The 16,157-nt window shown below is 49.9% G+C and overlaps 1 pseudogene; it reads left to right on the forward strand.

The window, feature by feature from the left end:
- The first annotated feature begins 1,612 nt into the window (after positions 1–1,612).
- Positions 1,613–15,710, forward strand: LOC144172680 (uncharacterized; annotated as a pseudogene).
- The last annotated feature ends 447 nt before the right edge of the window (positions 15,711–16,157 follow it).

A 16,157-nucleotide genomic window follows, 5' to 3' on the forward strand; every position in this document is an offset into this window, starting at 1 on the left:
GTCACCTGTTCTGGCTCTCAGGAGGTCGCTACGGCAACGTAGACCCCCTCGCCATCTAACTTACAACAGAAACTTTGTGCAAGTGCCATGAAGCAGATGTGTAACCTGTGTTAATAACGACGGGAGTGTCGTACAGATGAACCAGCCACGTAATCTACGCAAAGTGCATTTTCTTGTGTTAGTTTCCATTTCCGTGTTGTCTCCTTTCAAACAGAGGGGGATGTATCGAGTGTTATCTGAACAGAGCACTCGCTATGCGCAGACTGTGTTCCGCGCAGGCTGTCACCCTTGCTACCGGCATGTATATAAGCACACTCGAATAAAAGCAGTTGTTCGTTCTCCAGCAACCCGAAGCTTTCGTCTTGCTTTATCGCATCACGCGATACATCTGCCTCGCGGTACTCCAGGAGGGCAAGCCGGCCCCGTCCCTGGGCAACACCCTCTAGAGTATCTAAGGCCTCTCCTGTCCTCCTATCCTTTGTGGCTACGTTATTACGTACGACGGACCGGCTGTCGGGGCTTTCGAGGAGCGGCCGTGATACCCCTACCCGCTCCAATCATTCTCCGTGACACGTTGGCGCTTCTGCGCATGTGCGGTTAGGTACAAGCCGAAATATCGAATTTAAGAAAACATTTTGATATCTTTGTTGCGGCTTTACTGCAAGAATAAAAATATTATTTCGTAAAAATTCATGCTCTTTGTTGAACAGCTTGTTTTGTAAGGTAGTATTGTTTTGTGTGAGATAGGTGGCGAGGCAGTGGAAGTAGTGGGCGAATATATCTTCTTAGGCCAAGTAGTGGCCCCGGATTCTAACCATGGGGCAGATATAATGAGAAAGATAAGAATGCGGTGTAGTGCATTCGGTAGACATTCTCAGGTAATGAATGGCAGCTCACCACTGTCGCTGAAAAAGACAGTGTTTGATAGCTGCATATTACCGGTACTCATTTACGGGACAGAAACTTGGAGGCTTACTGAAAGGGTTCAACTTAAATTGAGGACGACTCAGCGAGAAATGGAACTGAAGATGATAGGTGTAACGTTAAGGGACAAGAAGAGAGCGGAGGGGGTCAGGGAACAAACAAGTGTTAAGGACATATTAGTAGAAATTAAGAAGAAGAAATGGGCGTAAGCAAGGCATGTAATCCGAAGGCAAGATAACCGCTGGTCATTAAGTGTAACAGAGTGGATCCCTAGAGAAGGCAAACGTTGCAGTGGGAGGCAAAAGGTTACATGGGCAGATGAGATCAAGAAGTTTGCGTGTAAACATTGGCCGCAGTTAGCACAGGACCGGGATAATTGGCATGCCCTGCAGTGGGTGTAGACAGGCTGGTGATGACGGTGATGATGATGATGATTATTTTATGTGCGTGGTTTTGTTTTCCCCTTTTCATCTTCCTCCACAGTGCGCGCCTGGAAAATACGTCCGTACTGCGCTAAACATCAGTTGCTTCTTCGTTTTTCGAAATGGTCGCTCGATGTTGCACGTTTTCACCGTTCTCTGTATTTTTTCAACTGTCAACGCTGTGTCAGAAGTGAACACCGGTACAGTAATGAGGACTTAAGTGCACCGGTGCCTGGAGGTGCGTGTGAAGTTTGCAGGCTGTGACAATGCCTGGGCATTGTTGCGTACCGTGGTGTCGCGGGAACTATGATGGCGGGAAACGTGTGCGTGTCTTCACCTTCCCTTCGGACCCAGCAAGAAGGGCTCAATAGATTAAAGCTGCCCACCTTCCGGACAGCACTCCAGGGAAGCGGCCGGTTGTAAACAAAATACTTTTAACTATCGTGGTTACGCCTCCCTCAGTGGCTTTGAAAGTGCTGCGGGCAGCATGTTGCGAGATGATGCCGCAGCGCTGCCTCTTTTTACCCGTCTAAATATGTTAAGTCGTAGCGAAATGGCATTTCTCACGCTCACTTCGCACGAAATTTATACGAAATAATCCGCGTTGCACTGCCGCGCGTCTGATGTCTGGTTTTAAATGCAGAGCATTTCAGTAACTCACGATGTCACCCGCGTTGGCGTCCGTAGTCCGCACTGCACCCCTCCCTACTATATAAAAAAAATACTATCCGGCGCCAGGTTTCGATCCCTCGACCCTGCGGGCGGAATGCAATATACACGGCGCTCTACCGACTGCGCCACAAAGCCGACACAGAATGGGAGGCTACGACGCGCCTTATATCCTTGACTCATTCAAATTACTGCTGACGAGCGCTCTCTGGACAGCAGTTGCCACAAGTCCAACAACATTAACGTAACGCAAACTACTTAACGTCGTGCGCCCCCGGAAATGCTCTGCATTTGATCGTGCCCCTCACGAGGGGGATGTTGACGCTACCTTTTTAAAGTTCAGGTTCCAGAGCTTTTACTTTCTTTGTTTTTTTATCGGAGGTCTGCGAGCGCCACTTTAAACCATCCGACAAGGTAAATTCCACAAGTTACACGGATACAACGACGGGCAAAGTAATTTAAGTCCCGCTGAAGCTAGTACGGCTACGACCAGGTGCACTTCCAAGCAGACTTCCCGACTGGTGGAATATCTTTGTCTCAAATGAAAACACGTCTCGGGAGGCCTTAGATGAGAAGAGGACGCGCCGAGAGGCAGCTGCGTTACAAGATGCTATCAGCAAGTCTATTAGGCGGGAGAAGACAAAAACAAAATTGATAACCTTCAGGCACTGTTACCATACCTACCATATATGAAGGTTTCCAGATTCTGGGCAGTTATTTCGCAGCATGACTATATACTCTTCCTCCGTCTATCTGTCAATGGTGCCCCAGCAACCAGAAAGTCAGTTAAAGTCACCGAAGACCTCTCTCTAAAGCTGTATTTTGTTGGAAAACAATGTTGGAAGCGAGATTTTTTTAAAGCAAAGCTTTCTACCTCTACCCCCTAAGGGTTCTTTCGCGACCGTTGGTGTCACCAGAAAACTCAGCGAACAAATAAAATAATTTACTGGCGCCGCCGGGAATCGAACCTGGAACTAATAGACTAACAAAGCGAGAGCCCGTTGTCTTACCGATTTAGCTACGAGCCCACGCGAAGACGGGAAGACAGGTGATGCACTCACCAAGCACATCTACGGGTTTACTCCCTGCCTTCTCGCTGAATGCCACGTGAAAGCGTCACATGACCACTCACGCCCGTCTAGCGGCCCTGCGCGCACCTTGCTCATGTGCTAAGAGTTACAAAAATTAAAGGGAGCTCACACCAATGCATCGCATCTCACTTCTAGTACGCCAGTGTGCTAAAGCCTGTGGCCTCCAGTGTTCACGTAAACGATCGCAGCTCCTTGTCGTCCGCCCTTATGCCAAACCAAGGAATACATTCAAATACTCCTTGATGGCCAGGCCATCACTCCTAGCCCCAGCATCAAGATCCTGGGCCTACATGTCGAGGCTAACACCAAGAGTGACGTCTCCTTGCAGCACGTCAAACACAGCATCAATCAAATCGTACACATGATCAGGCGAGTTGCCACGAAGAAGCAAGGCCTCAAGGAATCCGATACCATTCGATCAATTCAAGTTTTTGTCCTCTCGAGAATCACTTACGTCAGCCCCCTGTCTTCTTCTCGACAAGGAAGACAGAGATGGTTTATATAATGATTAGAAAGGCGGTCGAGTAGACCATTGACCTTCTCTTGAGTGCGTCCACACAGAGGCTGCTTAGCACGCGGCTCCACAACACGGTGCAAGAGCTAATAGAAGGCCATCTTTCTAAACAGAAGGTCCAACTCAGAACTGCGATGGGTAACCGCATGCTTCACCAGATTGGCTGGGCATCCCAGATGTCACTCCGCTTGACGTACTCCCACACTCTTGGCGACTAAAACTAAAGATGCTCCATTTGCTTAGAAATATGAACCCCTCACATGACGAGGGTCACCAAAAAGAACGGGCTCAAGCGCTAAACACCACCCTCGGTGGGGATCATGCAGTTATCTACACAGACGCCTCCAAACATCGAGGGCAGCAATACGCCATCATCGTGGCTACCTTCAGAAAAAACCTCCTTGCGTGTACCTCGATTAGGACCCAAGAAATGACGGCAGCAGAAGAGGCAGCCATCACCTTGGCTCTCGCTCAACCAAGGGTTCGGAGGGTATTCATCGATTCCCAGCAAGCCTACGGGAATTACCAGTAGGGTCGGGTCTCCTGACCTGCACTGCGTGTGCGAAAAAGCCATTCCCCAAACGGTTCCATTCAGCTCATCTGGACACCCCCTCACGCTTCAATGGAGGGCTACAAATACGCCCACCCAACAGGCCTGCGCTTTTACCTCCCGCGCTATGGAGCTGCACGAGGACAGTCACCCGCTTGTCACGTTCAGGGAGATAACCCAGCATTATAGCCTTCTGAAACAGACCGTACCTTCGCCTTACCCTGACCTTTCTAGAGAACAACAAACTTCACTACGGCTCATACAATCCGGGCTCCTTCCCACAGCCTACGCGTCTTTACCTAATGTATTCGAATAATTACGACGCTGAATGTAAATTTTGCTCAGAAGTAGGGACACTCCGCCCCGTAATCGGGGTGTGCGACTTTAGCCCTGAGCACCCTCCTCTCTTCCCGTCAAGTACCCAACAAGAGCAATGGGAGACGCTGCTGTCCAGACCCTCTCTATCTACTCAGCTTCAGCGGGTGGACAGAACACAGGCCGCGCGGACTGCATATGGGCCCCACAGAAGAAGGAATCACTCCCCAGGGCTGCCCTCTGGGCCGTTAAAAAATCTGATCAGAAGTATTTCTTCCTCCACCTCCACCTCTGCAGCAAATCAAGTCGCCTCCGTCCGCGACTCAGAGACGGAGAAGACAGATCGTCTAACAACGGGTTGGAGCTTACTTTAATTTTAAAAAAAGTTTCCACTCTGGTGCCACACCAATATAACTCAACCAAACACCGTTCATGCTTCATGCATTGATTTAACCTTAACAAGAATATCTCTTTGAAGTAATAAATGGCGTGGTTAAGTTCATTTCACTTCTCTCTGGTTTTGCTATTTGTAGAGCGATATGAGTGAATTTAAGTGACGTCGCATGGGTAATCGTTATGGGTGCCGTTTACAGCTTTGCTTTCCAACCACATTCACGGGGTGGATTGGCGCGATTTTTTTTTGTTGCTCAAACAAATCAATCATTTTTGCCGCCATGTTTGAATGAGGTCCATATCTGCCTGAAGAATTCCAGAATCGGAAGTATAAAGTGCAGGGCAGTAAAGAACGCCATCATCAGCGAACAATCGGATATTGGGCTGCATGTTAGTGGGAACGTCGTAATGTAGATCGAGAACAACAGAGGACTGAGGACAGTGCCCTACGGAACTCCAGATAGAACGTGGGACATATCAGAAGCAGTAGTGTTAGCGTAAACAGACTGTTGACGGTTAGTCAAAAAGTCACAGATCCAATCGAAATCTCGAGGTTTAAATTGAGCGGAAGTTTTAAAAGCAAGCGGTTGTGCGGGACTTAATCAAATGCTTTATCAAAGTATAGGAAAAGGGCATCTACCGGTGTGTATAGTATCCATACTAGAGCTGATGTCATTCGCAAATAGCTCGAGTTCCGTGTCGCAGGAGAGCCCTTTCTGGAAGGCGTGTTGTTGAGGGTAGAAACATTTGTTGGCAACTAGGAATTTTACAATCTGCAAGTAGATTACATATTCCATAATTTTCGAACAAACGCAGTTTAAGGAAATGGAACGGTACCTTGTATTGGAATTCGGGATACCTTTTTTCGGGACTGGGATACCTCTGCCCACATTCCAGTTCAGCGGCACCGCTCCACATACAAGAGATTGCTAAAAATGTGCGCCAAAATGATGCTTGAGACATGTTTTGGGTGTTGGAGTATTGTTGAATTGATTCCGTCAATGCCAGAGGAAGATGACAGTGATAATGATTCTACAGCTTTCAAAATTCCATTAGGTTCAAATGTCAACCATGACATGATGCAGTCGAAGAATGGGGTGTCGGGTAATTCAGTCACGGGTTCTCGGGTAAGTACGGACTAGAAGGTTTTGTCTAGAATTTGGGCGACATGATGTGCTACTACAGTGTGGTTATGTTCATCGGTTAGTGACAGAGATTTGGGATGGTTGCGGTTAATGGTCTGCCAGAATCGTTTTGGGTTATTGTGAAAATGTCTGGCAATGGTAGAAAAAAAAGGTGTTGGGGACATCTGCGTTTGCGTCTTAAGATGTATAACGCGATAGCGTTACTTCGACTCCCAGGAAGTGTGTTGGAACTAAATTGCTGCATTTACGATGTAGGCTTAACGAGAACTGAAGGTCAGCGAAGAGAGAAGGGCTAGCAGGAAGGGTGTTCAATCGCCGTGTGCCAGTAGAGACTGAGACCCTCCATGATTCTCTGGCTTAAGATGTCAGCGTGAAAGGTTGAGGCTGCGAGGTTTTGGTCAGTGTGAGGGAGGGAGAAGGCAACAGTGTAAGTGTTTCAAAGTGTTTATTTTCTAAATTCTGCGCCGGACTGAACGTTTTTGCTTTTTTGAGAAGAGGGAGAGAGAGGGACAAAGTTGAGATCTTAGTTGCGGGAGAAATACTGGAGGGGCTTTCTAAAAGGGGGTAAACAGATGTGAGAGAGCTCAAAGGTGGAACTTGAAGCCTTAGGCCATGGATGCAGAAGGTCCTTCCCTTGCCCTTCCAATCAACTCGCGCTGAACCTGAGATAACGAGCTGGTCAAAACTGCGTCCAATGTTTCAATGGAAGTAGAATGTGTGATGTTTGAGTTGTTCGCCCGTCAGCATACCCCTGTACATTCCTAGGTTATGGAGAAGAGGGTGAATTTTTTCCCGAATTTAGTGAAGTTTTAAGTTAATTTCTGATATTCCCACCCAACATCTTCGCCCACATTTATTGGTAGATACTTGTGTTGGTTTCACAATTCTTCGTCATGGAGACCCCTTTTAGCATGGAGGAAGATCGGGTGTCTAGGCGTAGGATTACGAGACGTTAACTCTTTTCGGGGAGGGGATTACTCTAGTCGTGGTCAAAAGTAGCACGGTGTGTGAGTTCGCGGACCTTTTGGTAGGTGCCTCGATCTCCTCAAACCCTTGTGCCCGGGTGTTCTAGTGACATCCTCAGCCTTATTCATTACGGAGAATATATTCACAAATATTTTAGCTGTTCTGTATGCAGTGAACAGTATAATGCCCTTTGAAAGTCTATAATAAGATTACGCTTCAGCTGTTGGGATTGCCAAGAGGATGGCTCCAACATCCGCTTCTTTGTTCCTGTAGGTAAGAGAGTTATGCAGTCACAAAGATTGCCAGAACAGCCACCTACGACGATTGCGGCCTTCTACAATCATAAAACCCACAGTCGGTGTATACTTTGTGCTCATGATATTTCACTTTCCTTGAATCAACTTCTTCCTGTCACATTGCCATTCCTTGCGTAGGTTTGAATCCATGTTTTTGGTAGAGAGTTTTTTTTTAGCGAAGCCGCTGGATCGGTGACAGGACCGTGATAGCGTGCACTCGATAATTGCCCGTGGGGCAAGGTGGGCGGGAAGGGCGCTGTTTTCCAGACTATGACTATTCCATATTTCGTTTTCCGAGCCACGCCCTTGGTGCCAGGCAAGAGGTTTGTCTGGTTTTTTCAAATATGTTTTAAAGACAGAATTTGGAGACCTATTTAATGCCAACATCATCAACAGACCATTCAGGTCTACGGCAAGACTAAGGCCTTCACCCGCTCCTGTGCGGCGCTCCCCAAATTTATTCTTTGCTTCCGAATCTTCTTACTTTTTCCCTCCATAGAGCTAAAGGTCTTCCCCTTCTTTGAGACCCATCTCTGTCTGTCCATTCTGTTACGCTGCTGGCCCACCGGCTGTCAGTTTGTCTCACGCTAAAAATTGCCAGTTGGAGGGCTGCCTTATACGCTGTCTTGATGATGGTGTTCACTTGATCTTCTTCGCTGCGGGTAGGTTAAAATGGTACGGTGCGCACAGTAAAATCCTCCTTGTGATCCAGGTATTCATGTGTCTTATCGTTTCAGCTCACATTCTTGCTCTTCTCTTGGTTAGGCGTTTCATAATGTGGGCACGCGGTTAGAGATTTTCTCTTTCTTTTTTGATGATTGTTAAGCCGGCTCTGCCGCTTGACTCTAGGGCACGCCGAGCATTCTTGCGTGACTCATCTTTGAGTGGATATCTGTACCTATTTTCATAGTGACTTTTAACTTTGCCGCATGGTGGCTTGCGTCGTTTGTCAAACACAGCTTGCGCCGGAAACAGAACCGCGGAAATATCGAAAACAGTTGGAAAATTCGTGTATTAGTCGCTATACATTGGGTTTTATTTCAGTTGGTTTCTGTTCATATTGTACGCTTTTCGTGATGCCTCAGTGACTGGTGTTAATCCTTTGCCTCTTGTTTTAGTTTGGGGACCCAATGCTGGGGCCGGCATCAGTTACGGTGGGGAACACGCCGCGGTGGCTCAGTGGGGGAGGCACTGCGCTACTGAGCCCAAGGACGCGGGTTAGATTCCCGGCCGCGGCAGCAATTTTCCGGATGGAAGCAATGTGTGCCGACGTTTGAACGCACGTTAAAGATCCCCAAGTTGTCGAAATTAATCTGCAGCCTTCCACTACTGCGCGCCTCGTATCCCGCGTGTGGCTTGGGCACGTGAATTATCGGAAATAAAAATTTTATCCACCGGTGGAGAGGTGCTTTTATTGTGATGGCGCCAGTTTCGGGCACGACTGGCGACTGTATCTGCCGAGCATGCTACCACCGATATATCGTAGAATGAACTTTTCTGCGCAGGCGTGGCATCTGCTGGAAATGCATGTCCTTTCGACTATATCCGCCGTATTATTGTCCTCCTTCCCACACCTCAGTTCCTGTTGTGTCATACTGCAGTTTTAGGCGAACCCTCGCAGCTCGCTGCCTCAGTCGTAGCTTCCGGGTGGCAGCGATGACGTATTTTCGTGGACGCTTCATGGGCACGGCTAATAGCGAACGGCTATCAGGCACAGAGAAATCGAAAAATGAGCCAAATAACGCTATCGCGGTAAAAAGATCGAAAGTTAGAATGCGCAGAATGGCTCCAACAGCACAACCGTCGTCTGTTAGGGTGTTCCCGCAAGTGCGACGCAACTCCTTTCCGCTTGTAATTAGCCGCCTGTCTACATTGCCATGAACAAGGCGCACGAGTAGTGGCTGTGATAGCTAATGAAGATAGGCGTAGCTTATTTAGTCGCTCAGTGACTAAGGCGTTGTGCAGCGGAGCCCAAGGACGCGGGATCGATTCCCGGCCGCCGCGGCTGCTTTTCTGATGGAGGCGAAAAGCGAAAACGCCCGTCTGTTCGAGATTTCGCCGCACGTTAAAGATTCCCAGGTGGTAAAAATTAATCCGGAGCCGTCCACTACGACGCGCCTCGTCGCCTGGGTAGCATCGGCGCGTTCAACGTCATAATCAATCAAAGAGAGGCACAGGGGCGGCAGACGACAAGAGTCTTTCGGCATTTGCACGGAAGCGAGCACATACGAGGGCAATTTGTGTGCGGTGCGTGCGAGCACATGTTTCAAATTCTTCGTAGTCCAGGCACGCCAGCAGCCCTAGTAAGCTGTGTTTAACGCGCGTTTGAAATGACCGCCAAATTGAGAAACAAGCCCGCTGCGAATGATTGATTGATTGATTGATTGATTGATTGATTGATTGATTGATTGATTGATTGATTGATTGATTGATTGATTGATTGATTGATTGATTGATTGATTGATTGATTGATTGATTGATTGTTTGGTTGATTGAACGGTTTAACGCGCTGACGCAACGCAGGCGATGAGACGCGCCGTAGTGGATGGCTCCGGATTAATTTTGGCTACCTGGAGATCTTTAAGTGCGGCGAAATCTCGTACACACGGCAGTTTTTGCTTTTCGCCTCCTTCAGAAAAGCGGCCGCCGCGGCCGGGAATCGAACCCGCGTTTTCGTGCTCAGGCGAATGCTTTTATCGTTGTCAACTGTTTCTGAAGTGACATTGTTTTGCAGACGGAACTACACACCTAGCGCAGTGACCCACACTCGCTGATCCAATCGTGGGCCACGGTGCCACGGTCGACGTTGCATATGACGACGTAGCGGAGCTACGCTTGCAAGTCCTATTCGCGGGCTTTTTGTTTAAAAAAAACAGCGGAGCTGTTATTACCTGCCGTAGGTTCGCCGTGGCAAAAAAAAACACATAAAGGAAATCCCCAGGGCTCGCGAGCATGGGGCTCGCGGCTACCGCCGAGCGTCCTCGGCACTCGCAGCGCCTTTAGGAAAAAGAAAGATAGATAGATAGAGAAACCGGCAAAAACAACGAGGAGCGAGAAAATGGTGGGTGCTCGTGAGCACGTGCCTCGCGGCGACTGACGAGTCCCTAGCTCGCGCAGTGGCTGTAGCACACACACGCGGCTGCGCGCACGCCCACACGCACGCACTCACACACACACACACACACACACACACACACACACACACACAAAATTAGCAGTGGCTTAGCTATGCCAGGATATGCCATGATATACGTAGCGTAATTCTTAAGTTTCCTGGTTGACTAGGATTAGCTTGATTATCATGCTTACTGCTGCTTCAATGACAACCACACGGTATACGCATTATGTGACACATGCATATTTATCAAGCGGCTCCGGCGTAGCGTCACAAATCGCCCCAGAGCTAAGCTGGTTCCACAGGCGGACGCCAGTGTTGCTGCGACGCACGAGCTATCGGTTCCACACCCGGCCACCCCTCGCATGATCAAGTGAACCGGTCCGCCACGTGCGGAACGGAGGTCGGCGAGGAGGAGGAGGAATAAACTTTATTGCAGTATGCAATTTAGGGGCAGGTGGTGACCACTGGGTGCAGCCCAGCGGTGACTTCGGCAGCACGTTCCACCAAGGTTTTCTGGACCCCGGGGTCAGATCCGCCCAACGCCGCCTCCCATTGATCAACAGAGCGGATTAGGGGTAAGGGGTTTCGAGGGCACGCCCACATAGCTTGGCAGATGGTCTCGACATCTCCGCAGTGGGGGCATAGGGGTGATGGGTATTGATCAGGGTATATGCGATAAAGGCTGGCGCGGCACGGAAGGGTATTAGTTTGAAGGAGCCGCCACAAGCGTTCTTCCTTTGTGGAAAGTGAGGAGTGGGCTGGGGGGTATTTCAGGCGGAGGAGGCGGTAGTGCACGGTGATAGCCGCGTACGCAATAAGGCTATCTCGAGTGGATTGCGCTACGTGGTTAGGGGTAACCGAAGGGCCTGCTCGGACAGTAAGATCTCGAGCTGCTGTATGGGCCGCCTCGTTACCCCCTAAGCCGGTGTGGGCCGGCGTCCACACGAGCTCCACGGGCGTTTTGGGGGGGTTTTGCAGAATAATTTTGAGAGCTTTGGCTGATGTGAGCCCTAGGGCAAAGTTCCGTATAGCAGATTGAGAATCGGACAAGATGACTTTGGGGGTAGGACCGTGAGAAAGGGCTAGCGCTATTGCCGCCTCTTCCGCCTCAGTAGGTAAGTGGGTGCGGATGGTGAGAGATGTGAGTGGGGGGGCGTTAGGACTGTTGATAACCGCCAAGGCATAGGCTGTGTGGTTTTGGTAGCTAGCGGCATCCACATAGTGGGTTGTCGGTTTAACAGGGTATTTTTCTGACAGGTAACGAGCGCGTTGTTCCCTTCGAGCGACGTGGTTTGTGGGGTGCATATTGCGGGGAAGCGGCCGGGTTAGCATATTGTCTCGAATGGTAGGTGGAATCGGGTGGGCAGAATTAGTAAAGATTGGGATGCGGATGTGTAATCGGCGGAGAATTGTTAGTCCCACAGGGGACGATGCTAGACGGGAGTATTGATTTGTTAGATGGGCCTCAATTAGTTCCTCAGCGGTATTGTGGATACCAAGCTGTTCTAGTTTGGCAGTGGAGGTGCTGTGAGGTACCTGCAGGGCGACTCGGTAGGCTTTACGCAACAGGCGGTTTACTTTGTCAAGTTCTGCACGGGTGGGATTGAGGTACGGGAGGGAGGAGGTGAGGCGACTGATAATGAAAGCTTGAATGAAGCGTAGGCGTTCTGCTTCCTTGAGGCCTTGGTGCCGGGGAGCGATGCGTCGGAGAAGGCCAATGGTTTGAGTGAGGTATTGGGAGTTCGCGCGATTTTGTTGTATTGAGAGCCCTAGCACCTGTATCCGGGGCACCGTAGGAATTTGGCTCTGGCCGAGAGTTATAGTAATGGTAGGAGGGTTCAGGGGTTTACGGCGAGGAGGAGGGAGAATTAGTAGCTCAGATTTTGCTGTGGAACATGTGAGCCCTGCTTGAGCCGCGGCAGCGAGGACCATATTTGCAACGGTTTGAAGTGTTTCTTCAATTTGGGCAGCGCTTCCTCCAGAAGTCCAAAGGGTAATGTCATCCGCGTACATACTGTGTCGAAGGTACGGTATTTGAGAAAGCTGTTGTGGTAGTTGGAGGACGGCTACGTTAAAGAGCAACGGTGACAACACTGCTCCTTGAGGGGTTCCCATGGGTAACATTTTTATTGGTGCGGAGGTGACATCTCCTAGGTGAAGGTCCGCGGTACGGTTGCTTATAAAGGAACGGATGTAATTATAGGTAAGGTGGCCAACTTTCAATGATTCAAGATTGCTCAGGATTGCTGCATGGGAGACTTGGTCGAAAGCTTTTTGAAGATCAAGAGCTAGAATGGCGGCCGTGTTCATTCTGGAAGGAGGGGCAATGATGTCATGAAGGAGTTGTTGGTGGACGTCTTGGACTGATAGCCGAGAGCGGAAGCCAAGCATGGTGGGGGGATAGGCGTTGGAATCGTCCAGGTATTGAGTAAGGCGGGCGTGAATAATATGCTCGAGGACTTTGCCTACACAGGAAGTGAGAGATATAGGTCTGAGATGTTCGAGTGCGAGGGGATTTCCAGGTTTAGGTATGAAAGATATTTTAGCATGTTTCCATTCGGGAGGTAGAGTGCCGGTAATCCAGAAGTGATTATAGTATTTGGTGAGAGTGGCTATAGAGGTATCATCAAGGTTTCGTAGAAGTTTATTGGTTATGCCGTCCTGGCCGGGAGCTGTGTTGGTGCGGATCTTGAGGAGCGCCGCGCGTACCTCAGCTTGTGTGATTTCTCGATCTAAATCAGGGTGTGGGGGTCCAGAGTAGTTGGGCGGGATAAAAGGGGGGCCTTGTGCTATGTACGCAGCTTTGAGATAATCTAAGAGATGGGTGTTGGTGCCGGGATATTTATGGACAAGTTGGGTGAGTCGTGATTGGGTTTGGGTTCGGGAGGAGCTACGGTCCAGTAGGTGTCGGAGAAGGTGTCAGGTACGACGCATACCCAGATTTCCGCGCATCTGGTCACAGAGTTGTACCCATTGGAGTCGGGCGAGTTCAAGGGCGTGGGCCTCAATAGTTTTTTGTAGTTCCGCTAATCTGGCCCGGAGTCGGCGGCGGTGTTTACCAGCTCGCCACCTTCGTTCAATACTTCTATAAGCTTCCCAGAGATGGTGGAGGCGAGTATCAACAACGTCGCTTGGAATTTCATGTTCGAGGGGTTTGTCTTGAGATCGTTTAGCTGTTAAAAGTCCGGTGATCCAAGTGGTCAGAGAGGTGGCATCAATGCTTGTTGGTGGCGGTATCTGCTCACTTTCTGTACGGAACTCGTGCTAGTCAGTAATATACTGCTGACGCGGTTTCGATGCAAGCGAGTGGATGGGTTGGAGGTCCAATGCAATGATAAAGTGATCGCTGCCGAGCGAATGAGGTGTGCTGTGCCAGCGTAAGCAATGGATGGTGTGGGAGAAAGAGAGATCAGGCATGGTATCGCGTTGCACACTGTTTCCCATGAGCGTGGGGGTGGTCGGGTCAGATTCAATCGTTAGACGTTTGGTTTGGACAAGGTCCCACAGACGGCGGCCTTTGGGTGTGGTGCGATGGTACCCCCAAGCGAGATGGGGAGCATTAAAATCACCAAGGATTAGCAGGGGATGATGCTGTGCTGCTCGGATGGCATGAGTAAAGAGGGAGTTAAAGTTGTGAGCTGTGGCTTTGGGGCTACTGTAAACATTCAATACGTAGAGGCGAAGGGCTTGCCGAGCAGGAGGGTATAGAATAATAAAATCATGTGGTATGTCCGTACCCTCAATGGGGGTGGACTCAACAGAGACGTTGCGGTTTACGAGGGTAGCAGTGAATGGGTTGTTAGGGGATTGTATGGTTTGGTAGCCCGTGAGTTTTACTTTGAGCCCTGGTTCCTGAAGCGCAATGATGGTGGGACTGGGGTCGTGAGTGGATATGTGCATTTGCAGGTTGTGGCGCTTTTTACCAAAACCTCTGCAGTTCCACTGCCAGACTAGAATTTTAAGTTTAGATTTGCTCATTGTCAAAATCAGAAGGGGGGAGGGGGACTTCTTGTGGGGTCGGGGCTTGGTTAGCATTTGTTGTGAGCCCGCTGGGCGCGTGGGGTGTATCAGAGACGCCGGGCAGCGAGCAACGTTCTGTGTGCCATGTGACGTCACTGTTTCTCGTGCATGCGCAGCACGGCTCTCCAGGAGCCGCGCGAAACTGTGCAACCACGGCCAGTGTAGCTCACGCTGGAAAAAAAAGCTCCAGTGCTGTAGTCAAGTGTATACCGCTCATGTAAAAAAAATTCACAGCATATCCACGGGGTGAATGATGATGAGTGGGCGAAGCTCCTGAGGGGAAATCATCGGTAAAACCGTGACTCTTCAGTGAAAGTTCGCCCACTACATCTGTGTCCGAACGTAACGTCTAGAAAGTCTCGCTTAAACCGCGCGTCGGCACCTTGGGGCTGAGCTCGCCTGATGCGTTTTGCAGACGCCTCACGAGCTCTCACTGCATCGGGGTCTGCCTGCCGATACGCGCGCTTTCTCGCCGCTTCCCGTTCTCTGACGTTTTGGAGATCCTCTTCGCGCCGCAGCCGTGCCGCTTCGCGTACGGCAGGGTCCTCGCGCCGTTGCCGTGACGCTTGGGCCTCTCGTTCTCGAACGCTGGAATCTTGGCGGCGTCGTCGCGCAGCCAGACGACACGCTTCGGCCTCCCGCTCTCGTACGGCAGGATCTTGGCGGCGGCGTCGCGCAGCTTCACGGAGCGCTTCTGCCTCGCGGGCTCGCACATCTGCAGCCATATCCATCGGGCGACTCCGAGCGCGCGCCAACAGCGAACGGATTTTATTACAACGCTCCCCGCCATCTAGTAAACAATCCAAGAACTAAACTAGAGGTAGCCACGCCATCTAGTAAACAATCCAAGCGCATCTTTTCATCATATACAAGTACCGCCATCTAGTAAACAATTTAAGAACTAAACTAGAGGTAGCCACGCCATCTAGTAAACAATCCAAGAACTAAACTAGAGGTGGCTACATACATACGTCGAGGATGGACAGACCCACGCCTTAAGGAGCTTCGCTACTAAAACTCCAGCGCTAATGCTACAGTTGAACAGACACCCTGCTGGGGAAAGATCACCGCGGCCGCCGAATAACTCTAGAAGCCATTATGGATAATTGGAGACATGGCTACGAGTGTGCCACTCCTTCCCCAGACGACCTGCAGGTCCCGCCACCGCTGCCTGAGGTCTATGACGAAGAGCTGGTGGTGGTATCCAATACTGAGGATGACTTTGCATCCACCACTCGCCGTGAAGAAGACAGCGACCGCTTCGATGCATACGACGACGATTACTAGGTAATTCGGGTTTTTATCATGGCGAAGTTTCACTTTACGGCTTCTATCTTTCTGGTATAAATAAGTATGTTGAGGTCCTCACGCATTTCAACAACTGAGTTAGGTATGACGAGTCCCCCCTTGTGGGTACGTCTCCTAAACTTTGAGGGCATCATCATCGCTATCGCTGCAACGCAACTGGGGGAATAAACAATGATACTGAAACTTAACCATCTGCCCAGCAATGCTCACCTACAACAGCTTCGCCATCCAAGTCTTGCGCGTGAGTGCAACTTCCCTGATTTCTTTTGCTTTTTTTTGCTTCAGGAAAGGTGAAAATTGCGAATGCCCGTTTGTCCGAGTGCACATGAAACAGATCTATCCAAATGCCTGCCTAGTCGCGCGCCCAGGTCAACGGCGCATGTTAAAGTTATTTCTCACGCAATCAATTACGGTACTTTGTGATTA

This window comes from Haemaphysalis longicornis, unplaced genomic scaffold (genome assembly GCF_048455015.1).
Source record: "Haemaphysalis longicornis isolate Haplotype H1 unplaced genomic scaffold, Haemaphysalis longicornis Haplotype H1 scaffold_1, whole genome shotgun sequence".
Lineage (NCBI taxonomy): Eukaryota > Metazoa > Arthropoda > Arachnida > Ixodida > Ixodidae > Haemaphysalis > Haemaphysalis longicornis.